Source organism: Panthera onca, chromosome B1, assembly GCF_046562875.1.
Source record: "Panthera onca isolate mPanOnc1 chromosome B1, mPanOnc1 haplotype 2, whole genome shotgun sequence".
Classification (NCBI taxonomy): domain Eukaryota; kingdom Metazoa; phylum Chordata; class Mammalia; order Carnivora; family Felidae; genus Panthera; species Panthera onca.
Window position 1 is genome coordinate 40,947,918 of NC_138342.1, and position 14,853 is coordinate 40,962,770.

The following is a 14,853-nucleotide window of genomic DNA, read 5'->3' on the forward strand; positions in this document are numbered from 1 at the left end:
AAAATAAGTAAACGTTAAAAAAAATTTTTTTTAGAAACAACCTTTCTCACAAGGTTTTCAGAAAGACTTGGAGAATACTTGCTCATTCAACCAGTATTTATTGAGAAACTATTACGTTCCAAGCCCTGGAACACATCAGTAGGCAGGGGAAACTCTATGCTCAACTTACATTCTACTTGAGGGAGAAAGAGAACAGGTATGCACTAAACAGGTAGACAAAACAGACCACTTAAGTTATGGGTGAAACGAAACAAGGAAACAATGCCCAGAATACAGAAGGTGCTCAAAAGCTTCTTCCATCCGTAATGTTGATATATACTCAGTCCTGTTCAACGTGTCATTACCTCTGTTCTTGGTGAATTATAAAAATCAATCTTATACTATATTTACACTCACTTATTCTTGACTCAAAACAGAATGAACGACAACAAAATTAAGGTTGATTCCATCAGAATAAAAATAACCCAATCTTGGAGATGCAAGGACTTTGCAGCTGTCACAACAGAAGCCTGTGAAAACACACTGCCTGATTCTTAGGATCTGACTCATGACCAAGCCTAACAGTCATTGTTCTTTAGTGGTCAGACAACATTGTAGTATATTCTCGATCAGTGAAGGGCATTTTCTCCCCACCAACTTTTATGCCTGAAGACAGATATTATGTACGCAATTCTACTAATATCTCATCAGTGAAATCAGTCTTTGATCACATTAGAACTCTACACCAAAAATATATGGATATTTAAGCACAGTTATGAATAAGATTACATCCCATGAACACCTTGGGTCCTTTTTTTTTTTTTTTTTTGTAATAAAGAATTTGGGGCAGAAAATAAGCAATTTACTTCTTTAACAAAATTGCAATATTACACAACTATATACAGTAGAGTTCCTCTACTATAAATTGTAACTATTAACTAATCATATAATCAAAAATCGCCATTAAAGTTGGAATCAGGGGAAACAAAGATCAATAGGTTCACTGAAGGTTTTATTTTAACTTAAAATATAAAGTCCATGGTTTATTCCTGGCATTTTGATATAGTGCCAAGTCCTTAAGGTGAATTTGTTGATCACAGCACTGTCTGCCTTGCCCAAAATCCAACCCATGTACATCGTCTATGATTTCCAATTTCAATTTCCTCAAAGTGGAGAGGGAAGTTGAAGGTATCTGATGGAAAGATCCTTCCAGTCTTATACCCTTCTCTGACTTCCATGTAGCTCAAGAACACTTTTAATTTTTTAGTTTTTTAGGAATTCATTTTATGGAGTCTGACCACAGCAGTCAAACTTGGTTACACAAAAACAACCCCTTCTTTTCAGTCTCATACTTCACTGAATTAGGTAATACCTAACTAAATTGCACGATCACCATTACAAGCGTAATTGGCATAAACAGGTTTGGCTTAAAACACAGCCAACTCTTGGTAAGCCCACACAACCCAACCTGTTGGGTGCAAAAATGGTGGGAAAGGCTTTGGACAGTGTGCAGTGTCAGCCACAGGCATCTGTAAATAGGTTTTACAGAGAAACAGAGGATTTCTGGCAAATCCAGTCAGCTGTTTGAGAATGTCTACAAAATTCTTAAAATGTCATGTTGACTTAATATCCAGAGACAGTTAAAAAGTGAAAAAAATTACCAAAAGCAAAGAGAAATGTTCAAAATATCAACCCTGAAAACACCTTTAAATTCTATGCATATTTTTGTGAAGGAAACCCCAAGCATCTATGAACGCTTCTAGGGTCAAAAAGTACCAGGAAATTTTCTGTATATTGCAGACGGGCTTATTCTCAATTGATTCTCTCACAAAAGTACAGTTATCAGTCCATATTACAATCTTGTCTAACATTCCTTAAAATGACATTTTCCATTTTGAGTTAACAAGTAAATAACTCGGCACCTGATACAAGTATAAAGAGAGATTCCACACCAGTTTCTCTCCAAAGAATAGTTCCTTCTCTGTATTAGTGATATGAAATCTCTCGATAGCCTTGATATTCTCCTTTTATTACATGAACAAAACTGTAACACCCCTTAGAACTGCACCCAGTCATATCTGCGTGACTTCTGGCTAAATTACTGCATTATCTCTATCCCAGAACCACCAGAAAACAGGAAGTAAAATTCACTCAAGCTGAGTTGCAAGCAACCTATTTGCAGACGGCTGGGAATCATGTGTCTCTTATTCTTATCTACAATATAAATTTAGTATCACATCTTGAGATTCAAGAAAAGGAATTTGATCAGTAACTTGAAATTGAAGAACCAGACATTTTAAAACCAAATCTCTCTACAGAAATTGCCAAAGAAGTCCTGTAAGTTAATTTTAAGTCACTCTATAAAGCTGAATTTTTTTCTAATTTTTTAAAACTTATTTGTTTGTTTGTTTGTTTATTTAAGAGACACAGAGGGACAGAGTACAAGCAGGGGAGGGGCAGAGAAAGGGAGACACAGGATCCAAAGCAGGCTCCAGGCTCTGAGCTTTCAGCACAGAGCCTGATGCGGGGCTTGAACTCACCAATTGCAAGATCATGACCTGAGCTGAAGTCGGACGCTTAAACGACTGAGCCACCCAGGTGCCCCAAACTGAATTCTGTTCTTGAAGAGAAAAACTGGGCAATAGTTATTCCACAAAGAACCTGTAGCCTCTGAAATTTCAAACAGATTCTTCAGCACTCCATGATTCTGCTTTGCTTTTGACCGCGATTGGTATAAGGATAAATACTAGGGAAAATTCTTAACCATTGAGTGCTTATTTGCAAATTAATATAAATTACAAATCCTATTATTACACTTTGTAACGTGTGTGCTGTATTCAAAAATGTGTAAAATAGTCTTAAAAAAAAAAGGAACCATATTAAACAAATGGACATAGCAGAGAACATTTAAGCACCAAGTCCAACCATGCAGTCCTTGGTACGGTAAGGAAACTAAGATGATTCAAGACTGAACGCTAAAGTAAATTTTTAATAGCTTAAATCACTGCACATATACATATATTCATAGGTTTCACATATGCATACACTGTTGAACACAAAACTAAGGGCTGAATGACTTACAGATTTTAATTTAAATGTTTATTTATTTATTGAGAGAGAGAAAGAGAGTGAGAGAAAGAGTGTGCACCAGTGGAGTTGGGGGTACAGAGAGAGAGAGAGAATGAGAGAGAGAGAGAGAGGAAGAGAATCCCAAGTAGGCTCCACACTGTCAACGTAGAGCCCGTCCCGGGGCTTGGTCTCACGAACCAGGAGATCCTGACCTAAGCCAAAATCAAGAGTTGAATGCTGAACCAACTGAGCCACACAGGTTCCCCTACAGATTTTAATTTAAATTAAGACACACTAATCCATCAGTGGCCTCACCTCTACTTCATCCACCCAAATATGTGAAGAGCATAAAAATGACTTCTGACCATTACATTGTAAATGCCAACATAAATTTCTTCTGAAAACTTAAATTTCCTTCTCCTTTCTTTTACACAATTGATATTTTTAAAACAAAATATACGGTTTCTCATAAATATGACCCTATTTTTTAAACTGACAAGAAATAGGGAGAATACAAAAAAAACAGGGACAAGCCCTGCCCTGGGGAGCTTAAATTGAGAAATTTGTGAATGGTAACTTGGCATTGTGTATTCAAATTTAAAATGTACAAAGAAATTTATACTGAGAAGTAATCATACAGAGGTAAAAAGTGATATAAATGAATATTTGTTACATAATTATTTTTAATAACTAAAAATTAAAATCATTCTAAATGTTCATCAGTTTAAGACACTGATTGAATAAACTATTATATACAACAACGGAGAGCACTTTAAGTGAGACAGAGAGATGTTTATGATGTATTAAAAGAAAAGGCAAGAGGAGTTTGGATAGTAAATCTCATTTTTAAATTCTAGAAATAAAAATGTGCATGTGCATATGAAAATATGCATAGAAAACAGCTATAAAAAACTTAAGAGATCTTACAGAAACTCTTCTTTCTACTAAATATTACATTAATTTATATGAGCAGTTATTTATTCCCTAAGATTAAAAAGTTCATAATCATGGGAATGCAAGCTGGTGCAGCCACTCTGGAAAACAATATGGAGGTTCCTAAAACTAAAACTAGAACTAACTACCCTATGACCCAGCAATTGCACTACTAGGCATTTATCCACGGGATACAGGTGTGCTGTTTCAAAGGGACACATGCACCCCCATGTTTATAGCAGCACTATCAACAATAGCCAACAATAGCTAAAGTATGGAAAGAGCCCAAATGCCCATTGATGGATGAATGGATAAAGAAGATGTGGTATATATATATATATACAATGGAGTATTACTCAGCAATCAAAAAGAATGAAATCTTGCCATTTGCAACTACGTGAATGGAACTGGAGGGTATTATGCTAAGTGAAATTAGTCAGTCAGAGAAAGACAAATATCATATGACTTCACTCATATGAGGACTTAAAGAGACAAAACAGATGAACATAAGGGAAGGGAAACAAAAATCATATAAAAACAGGGAGGGGGACAAAACAGAAGAGACTCATAAATATGAAGAACAAACTGAGGGTTACTGGAGGGGGTGTGGGAGGGCAGATGGGCTAAATGGGTAAGGGGCACTAAGGAATCTACTCCTCAAGTCATTGTTTCACTATATGCTAACTAATTGGGATGTAAATTTTAAAAAATTTAAAATAAAATTTAAAAAAGGTCATAATCATACAAAACATTTTAACATTTTAAAGTGTTTTAATCAAAAATGTAAAAACTTAGAGCATTTTTCCATCTTCTTCCTAAAGGGTTTTCCTGTCTTGATATTTGCCAGCTGCTATACACACAGCTAATTTTTCTCTTAATTTATAAGAAATACTATTCTCTCAGACTTTAAAACACACCAAATTCAATATTGCTGGATTAAAGAAAACAAAGATACTATGACACAAAATAATCATTATATTCAAAGATGTGACTTTTTTGATATTTCACTCCAAATAGTCACTATCTTTAGAACAAAGAGTGGGATATATATATATATATATATATATATATATATATATATATATAGTAAGAATGGGATATATTTTTTAAACAAAATAAGTGGCTTCTATAGTGATAGATAAAATCTGTATCTTAATTTTCATTTACATATCCCATAGGTTGTACCAGTAACATTGTTTCAATAAATATAATACTTTGTTCATCAAAATATTTTCCAAAGATCACCAAACTTTTTACTGTATTAATGGCTTTATCTTGATCCATACCATCAATATTTCTCCATCTAAACTCAAAACAAAAACTTGGATACTATAAAAAAAAATTAGATCAAATAGACATTTACTATATTAAACATTTTTAATATACTTGATCTTCAAAACAAAAACGTATGCTTGTTAGAACTGTACTTACAAAAATAATTTTCCTTTCCTAAGGTATTTTAAAGAATTGAAAATAGTACATTTTTACTTTACCTAGTTGGTGATGTTGGTGTTTGTCATAATTAGTGTGACAGAAATGGAGTCCATCTTTCTCATCTACAATCTTCTCTGATGAAAGTAAACTAAGACGTTTCATCTTAAGTAATCTTGGGGAGCTTTCCCGAAAACTATCTCTAGTGTCCAAAACCACATCTCCCGAAAGAATGGGAGGAACAACTCTCTTTAAAAAATCCATTTTAAGGTCCTTCTGCATTACTAGATCCAAAAGCACACAGAAAGATGGTTGCACCAGCTTCCCGGTGAGAAGGGAAGGTACATTCTTTGTGTCAAAGAGCAAAAAACTGTCATGTGTACTTAGGTGGTGCTAAATGCCAGCAAGTCAACTGCCAGCTGTTTTGAAGCTGATTTGGACACCATTTGCTGTTCGTACTGATAACAGGCCAAACAGCAAGAGACCATGAAACTGCACTTCATATACACATCTATGTCCGTGTACAATGGGTGTTAACGGCCATACTGAGACCATAAAATATTTAGCGTCCTCATCTAGACTTTAAAACCTATGCTGTGATAATGTTCAGGCAAATTTACTTTCGTTTGAGGCGTGTCTTTCTTTTAAAGAAACTTCCAACAAAAGAGCAAAACAGTAACTTGAATTTCAAAAGATAATTCTTATCATTCTGAAAATTCCCTGATCACCTCAGAAACGTCAAGTGTTACGGGACATTGAAAGGAGTATTTTAAAACTTTACACTGTATTGTGAACATTCTAGTGTACTTTTAAACACAAAATCTTCTCCTTACAGTCAATCGTAATGATCAATAGTAGCAATGAAAACGGTGGCATGAATTACCAAGAAAAGATGGATAACGTAAAAATACATGGATCTAAGAATATAAAGTTGAAGAATTTAAAGTATACTTATTTAGTTCTATAATTCCGGAAATCAACCTTACATAATTTAATTCCAAATAACTGAGCATTCTACTAAATATTTTAAAATAGCAAAAGGCAGATGATCCTACTGTCTTCACATCATCCAGAAGCACAACAAAATATGCAAGTGAAAGGTGCCTATGTAAGAATTTGGGAACTGAAATCAGTATCTTCTTTTCTCCTTTCCTTTGCCTGCCCTCTGGTGGGGTACTAAGTAAGCAAGAAGGACATAAAAATACAGAAGGATCAGATAAGGCGTAAACTCCCTAAATAATCAAATTTAAAACTTTGAAGGATATACATGTTAATCATGAAAAATAAATAAATGTAATTCACTCAGTGAAACACAAGTACAATCTCCTTCTTCTAATAGCCAACATGAAGAAAATAATTTACATATTTTAAAAGATGAAGCATAAAAGAGTCTAAATAGGCCTCAGAAAAAATTGAAATGTATAGGAACACCCATCTTGCTCAGTCAGAAGAGCATGTGACTCTCGATCTTGGGGTTGTTATGTTCGAGACCCATGTTGGGTGTAGAGATTACTTAAAAATTAAAAAAGTCTTATAAAAAAACTGTAATGTAAAAACAAGCAAATTTCTGGTCCTGAATTGCTGAGTGTAATCCTTATTAAACACTTATTCTACAACACACTAATTATGGTGTAGAATCAATTATTTTTTATTTCATCCATTTAAAAGGTAATAATTGAAGGTCTCTACATGCAAGGCAGTAAATAATACATTAGTAAAGTTCAGGGAAATTTTAGAGGATTTATTAACACATATCCTGTCTCAGGGAATCCTACAGTAAAAATGAGGGAAAAACAAGGAAATCAAATGAAAGACTAAAGCAGGACCATACTTACTAGAAAACAAGCCGACTTTTAAAAAAAGACTTCTAAGATGCTCTCTTAACCCTTGAGCATAAAAGGATAAAAATTCATATCCGAACAGCCTATTCCCCACACACAGAAAAAAACACAACAGGTTAGAACCATAATCCATATGCCTCAGTACCAAGAAGCTGTCACTGTGTCTTCCAGGATCTTCTCCCCGCCTCCCCCATAGGATTTCATATTCTTTACAACTCCTGTTAGTGGTTCTCCTTGGGCCCCGATGCAGGTCCTCCTTATCTTATGGAGCCCAGAAACAGTGGTTTATAGCAGGCTGATTATAGAGGGCAAGTTACCTCCATGTTTGCTCATGATATAGAGGACAACCACCTGTGTCTCCATTAACCCCATTGCTCTAAGCTGTACTTTCATCTGGGGAAAGGACAGGCAAGGCTTGGGTGTTACAGGAAAAAAAAAAAAAAAAAAAAAAAAAAAAAACCTAAAAAAACCCACAAGATATTACTCAGATTTCTTTCATTCCACAAATATTTGCTGAGCAGCTTTACAATGGCCTGTGCAAGGGCATTGAAAATAGGTCTCTGTCCCCAAAGAGCTTACTATTTACTTATGGAGGGAAAGAAACCCTCACAACTGCAGAACTTCCTGTAGGGTGGCCAAAGCTTTGTTAAGTCTGAATTGCAATTCAATTTCCTCTGCCTAATCTGCTTCCTAACCTCCTCTCTTTACAGGTGTTGATCCCCAATGAATATCCTGGAAGCCAAACTCCTTTTCAGCATCAGCTTCGGGAAGATCCATCCTGAGACATATAGCAAGGGGAAAACAAGGCATTCCAGAGGCAAGACTGTACCCATTACTAGCTGAATCTGTGAGCAGGAAATGCCATAAAGCCTTGTTGCATGTTGATATTTCTAATATCTTTGGTTGGTTATCACAACTTCCAACTCCTGCCACAGTAGTCGGGATTAAAAAATTATAGAAGCTCCTGGGTAGCTCAGTCAGTTAAGTGTCTGACTTTGGCTCAGATCATGATCTCATGGTGGTGAGTTCGAGCCTTGCATCGGGCTCTATACTGTCAGCGCAGAGCCCACTTGGGATCCTCTGTCTCCCTCTCCCTCTGTCCCTCCCCGGCTCACACACACGCTCTCTCTCTCAAAAGTAAACAAACATTAAAAGAATTATAATAGAAGCTAGTGGCTCAAATATAGCATTTAAAAATCTTTTTAGCCTTCATAGTCACTATTTAGCCTTTAGAATATTGGTATAATCTTACCGGAGAACTTAAGACAGTAATTTCTTGGTGGTAACTTGAATCATCTAATCCTGACTGTGGGACTCTTGAGTAGTTTTGAGAGTTAAGCATTTAGGTGCTAATCATCCAAGATTCAAATAAATGGCTTCAGCTCTAAAGAAAAACAAAATACAAGATTTATACATAAGACATGTTTATAAGTACATTTGTTGCTCATATCCATCTTTATTTCTGAATACATTATATAGCAGTGTCACCTAGTGCTCCCAGTATCCTTTCAACAATGTCGCATTAGATGTTTTCTAAATCTTTATTACAAAAAAATTCAAACTAATGCAAAATTATTCAGAATAGTATAATGACTCCGCCATTATAAACTCCCAGCAAATCATGTTTCATTGATATCTCCCACCCACCCCTCAACCCCTCTACCACCACTCTGGATTATCCTCAAACAAATTCCTGACATTATACCACTTCATCTGTAGATATTCTGTATGTATCTCTAGGTAAAGGTTTGCTTTTTCCAAAAAACTGCTAGAACTGATTCATGATTTCAGCAAAGTCACAGGATATAAAATCAATGCACAGAAATTGGTTGCATCTCTATACACCAATAACGAAGCAGCAGAAAGGGAAATCAAAGAATTAATTCCACTTACAATTGCACCAAAAATCATAAAATACCTAGCAATAAAACTAACCAAAAAGGTGAAAAACCTATACACTGAAAACTACAGAAAGCTTATGAAAAAAATTGAAGACACAAAAAAATGGAAAACTATTCCATGTTCATGGATTGGAAGAACAAATATTGTTAAAATGTTGATACTACCCAAAGCAATCTACATATTCAATGCAATCCCTATCAAAATAACACCAGCATTCTTCACAGAGCTAGAACAAACAAACCTAAAATTTGCATGGAACCCCAAAAGACCCCAAATATCCAAAGCAATCCTGAAAAAGAAAACCAAAGCTGAAGGCATCACGATTCCAGACTTCAAGATGTACTACCAAAGCTGTAACTGGGGTGCCTGGGTGGCTCAGTAGGTTGAGCGTCTGACTTCAGCTCAGGTCATGATCTCACAGTTCAAGAGTTCGAGCCCCACGTCGGGCTCTGTGCTGACAGCTCAGAGCCTGGAGCCTGCTTCAGATTCAGTGTCTCCCTCTCTCTCTGACCCTCCCCCGTTCATGCTCTGTCTCTCTCTGTCTCAAAAATAAACATTAAAAAAAAATTTTTTTTTAAAAAAGCTGTAATCATCAAGACAGTAAGGTACTGGCACAAAAACAGGCACTCAGATCAATGGAACATAATAGAAAACCCAGAAATGGACCCACAAATGTATGGCCAACTAATCTTTGACAAAGCAGGAAAGAATATCCAATGGAATAAAGACAGTCTCTTCAGCAAATGGTGCTGGTAAAACTGGACATCGACATGCAGAAAAATGAACCTGGACCACTTTCTTACACCACACACAAAAATGAACTCAAGATGGATGAAAGACCTAAACATAAGACAGGAAGCTATCAAAATCCTAGAGGAGAAAGCAGGCAAACACCTCTTTTGACCTTACCTGCAGCAACTTCTTACTCAACATGTCTCCAGAGGCAAGGGAAACAAAAGTAAAAATGAACTATTGGGACCTCATCAAGATAAAAAGCTTCTGGGGGCACCCAGATGGCTCAGTCAGTTAAGTGTTTGACTTCAGCTCAGGTCATGATCTCGAGGTTCGTGAGCTCAAGCCCTGCATCGGGCTCTGTGCTGACAGCTCAGAGCCTGAAGCCTGCTTCAGATTCTATGTCTCCCTCTCTACTCCAACCTTGCTCACACTCTGCTGCTGTCTCTCCCTCTCTCTCAAAAATAAATAAACATTAAAAAAAAATTGTTTTAAGATAAAAAGCTTCTGCACGGTGAAGGAAACAATCAGCAAAACTAAAGGCAACCGATGGAATGGGAGAAGATATTTACAAATGACATACCAGATAAAGGGCTAGTATCCAAAATCTATAAACAACTTATCAAACTCAACACCCAAAAAACAAATAATCCCGTGAAGAAATGGGCAAAAGACATGAATAGACACTTCTCCAAAGAAGACATCCAGATGGCTAACAGACACATGAAAAAATGCTCAACACCACTCAACCTCAGGGAAATGCAAATCAAAACCACAATGAGATACCACCTGACACCTGTCAGTATGGCTAACATTAACAACTCAGGCAACAACAGATGATGGTGAGGATGCAGAGAGAGAGAGGACCCTTTTTGCACTGTTGGTAAAAGTGCAAACTGGTACAGCCACTCTGCAAACCAGTATGGAGTTTCCTCACAAAATTAAAAATAGAACTACCCTACGATCCAGCAATTGCACTATTAGGTATTTACCCAAGGATACAGGTGTGCTGTTTCGAAGGGGCACATGCACCCAAATATTTATAGCAGCACTATCGACAATAGCCAAAGGAAGGAAAGAGCCCAAATGTCCATGGATGGATGGATGGATGGATAAAGAAGATGTGGCATATATATATACAATGGAGTATTACTTGGCAATCAAAAAGAATGAAATCTTGCCATTTGCAACCACATGGATGAAGCCAGAGTGTATTATGCTAAGCAAAATTAGTCAGAGAAAGGCAGGTATCATAGGATTTCACTCATATGTAGAATCTAAGATACAAAATAAATGAACAGAAGGGAAGGGAAGCAAAAATAATATAAAAACAGAGATGGGGAACAAAACATAAGTGACTCTTAAATATACAGAACTGAGGGTTGCTGGAGGGGTTATGGGTGAGGGGATGGGCCAAATCGGCAAAGGGCATTACGGAAGACACTTGGGATGGGCACTGGGTATGTAGGGGATGAATCACTGGATTCTACTCCCAAAATCATTATTATATTATCTGCTAACTAACTTGGAAGTAAATTTTTAAAATTTAAAAATTATAAAAATAAATAAATAAAAATTAAAAAAGATAAAGATTTGCTTTTGAAGCATAAGCCAATATCATTATAATATCTACAGTAAATTAATAATAATTTCTTCATAACATCAAATGCCAAATCAATGCTCAAATTTCCTCAACTGTCTCATAAGTGTTTTATTTTTTTTAAAGTCTGTTCTAATCCAGATCTAAACAAAATCCATACAGGCAACTGTTACTGGGTCAATTAAATCCCTTTTAATCTACAGTTTCCCAGTCCCTTTGTTCTCTTTGCAGTGACACGTAATGCTTTTACTAATGTCAATGACTGAACTAACATGTCAATACCTTCATTAAGCAATAATACATTTAATATATTTTTATTTTATTTGCTAAAATAAATAGTTGGCAAAATAGTTCATATATCTACAAGGCCTAATATTTACCTCATCTACAGAGAAGGTGTGAGATACATATTCTTCAAAGTCTAATTATATTAACTGAGGGAGACATGGATTATGAATTATTATACCACACCTCTAATAATGTGATGGTTACTAAGCAGGGAGTGGTCATTTTACTATACATAAGAACTCATGTAATTGTACACATTCAGTAGCGGCATTTTTCAGTAAATAGGCTACATTTTTAACTCTGGCATTGAAAACTCAAACTCACCTTCATTTTAAATTATAACTGGTTTCTTACTATTCTCTATTTAGTGAATTTAATCCTCAACCCAAGAGAAGAGACTAACTACTCTCTAAAATATTATTTTTGTACTTAACCTTAATTTAAAATTCCTTTAGCCAAGTTAGAAATACGATATTCCATTTGTTCACAGGCATAATCAACTAAGTCATGACTAAAACCAAATCTGTGAAGTCAAAAAAACTGGTAAATATGAACAAAACACTAATTCATCTGCACCTATTCATAACCAATATCATTCAGACATACTAGAAATATTTTTAAAGATTTTTTTAATGTTTGTCTTTGAGCGCGAGAGAGAGTGAGTGGGTTTGGTTTTGAGAACGAGAGATAGAGGGTGAGAGACAGAATCCCAAGCATGCTCTGTGCCATCAGCTCAGAGCCCAATGGTGGGGCTCGAGCCCACAGAACCGTGAGATCATGACCTGAGCTGAGATCAAGAGTTGGACACCCAACCGACTGAGCCACCCAGGCACCCGTGAACTTAACTCGAATTTTTGACTGCCCCACCCAATATTTCCTAACCTGTTAACAAAATGATATCTACAACTCTGCCAAAATTCTTGATACTAAAGTATCATCATCTTAGGTTCATGGAATCATTTCTCCCTCAAAGCAAATAAAGCTTTTATTTGCAACAGATCTTTTCTGTCCATAGTGGGAAGTACAGTCATGCAATAGTCCATGTTTAATGAAATTTAAACTTTCACTTCATCTTCTAGGACAAATCACTAAACCAGTTACCACTGGAGTACAAATCAGTTTCAGGAATACTACAACTACTTCAAAGAGGTCTGATTTGTACCAGCATGCCCAGGTCTTTCGTTTTGCTTCACTTTTGAATGAGCCTCTTGTTCAGACATAGCAAGAGCTTAAGCCAAGCTTTTTATAAAAATATGTTTTCTCTTGTAACCACGCTGTCAGGGCACTGTGTCATTTTAAGACTTCCCGATGTCCATCTAGGATTTCCAATACCTCCTTAATAGATACATAACCTTCCTATTTCCAACTTTCACTTTGGTTACCCTCGGAAATAGTTGGTTTATACCTCCTTGACCTTCTTTATGGGTTATAATCATTTTTAGCAGGGGTGGTTTTTATTGTTTTTGTTTTGGTTTGGGGTTTCTTTCTGCATGTCAATTGTTTTTTCCATTTTGTTTCCATATATATTACTTAACATGGGACTCGTTTTAATTTTCATTTCACTTGATTAATGTAAGGAGTATTTCCTCTACAAAAAGAGTACTTTCTATTACTACTTTGATATTACTACTTTTCACATGGTTCAGGTCAAACAGGTTAGGTAACTGTGGTCAGGGTATACACGTAATCAATGCTATAGTTTCTTATTCTAAAAGAAAAAAAGTCATATAAACAAGAGTGACTTGGGGAGGTCAGTTGGTATTTAACAACACTGAAGAGACTATAAATAGCCAAATAGCACAAGCTTTGAAGGGGCAAGGCTTTAAACCTGCAGCAAGAAAAATTATCTAGAAACTTCCATGTGCAATAAATAAAGAGAACAATGGCCCAGCTCGGGTGCTTGGGAGGATCTCAGGTCAAATGAGGTCCTCCAAGGACAGCCTTATTTCCCTTCAGTCCAAAAGTAAAAGAGAAAGTTGAATCGGGGTTCAGATGGCACATTAACCTCACTTCCTTTCTGAACAGAATTACTAGAATTATAAAGAACAGAAATCTACAAGTTGAGTGTATCTTAATTATATCTTAATTCAAGACCCTTGAAGTATAGGTCTTTCTTTGATAGAGAAAATAATAATCTCAAGCAAACAGAGCAAAAAAACTAAGAGTAAATGAATCTCAGTGATGTTCATGATGATATTCTCAGTATTTGTCTGTATACCTCCTAATCTGAAAAGGAAAGTAAGACAGTTATGGTGGCTAGCACAAAGTAGATTTGAACTCCACACGCAGAATAATTATTACATAATTGGTGACAAGGCTGCTTCATAAAGAAATGAAGTCCCGGCTCACTGTTTTTAAGGCAAAGGTTGTTAGAAAATGCTATAAAAAGGGTTATCCCACTGGGTAAAAAGATCAGCCTAAGTTATTTCCAAGATGCCAACTCAACACTAAATTTGACTTCAGGATGTATTTTACACAGTTGACTCTTGAACAATATAAGGGTTAAGGGTGCTGATCCCTGCACAGTCAAAAACCGTATAATTGGATTCCCCCAAAATTTAAATACTAATAGCCTGCTGTTAACTGGAAGCCTAACGGATAACACAGTTGATTAACACATTATTTTGTATGTTGCATGTATTATATACTGTATTCTTACAATAAGGGGAAAAATGTTAAGAAAGTCATAAGAGAAAATACATTAACTGTACCGGACTGCCTTTATCCACAAAAATCCACATACAAGTAGACCAGCACAGTTGAAACCTGTGCTGTTCAAGGCCCAACTGGACTTGAATACTAGAATGTGTAGTGACTAGAAACTCATCAGATTTCAACTAAAGAAAGGAACCAGACTGCAAGATATGGAATCTATGAGGGCACATTCCTGCCCTTCTATTAAAATTATTCTGGGAATCTCACAAGGCCTCTTTAAATGCTGCAAAAGACCAAAATGATCCAAATGTTCTGACAGCCTTTTAGAATAAGGATGCGATCATTTTCAAATAAATTTAGAATAATCACAGCTCCTATTCACAGTAGCAAAAATAATTATGGAAAATATAAAAATCCAGTAAT

At 35.9% G+C, this 14,853-nt stretch overlaps 1 protein-coding gene across 12 annotated transcripts in view; it reads right to left on the reverse strand.

Moving 5' to 3' along the window:
- The window catches only part of FRYL (FRY like transcription coactivator), a 267,113-nt gene that overhangs the window by 189,788 nt on the left and 62,472 nt on the right, over positions 1–14,853 (reverse strand). For 10 of the 12 annotated variants that reach the window (XM_078446130.2, XM_078446129.2, XM_078446128.2 and 7 more), the window contains one exon: positions 8,506–8,637. The exons of the other annotated variants lie outside the window; for them this stretch is intronic. The gene's annotated coding sequence lies outside the window, so the exon portion shown is untranslated. The remainder of the gene's footprint in view (positions 1–8,505; positions 8,638–14,853) is intronic. 12 annotated transcript variants of the gene reach the window in all.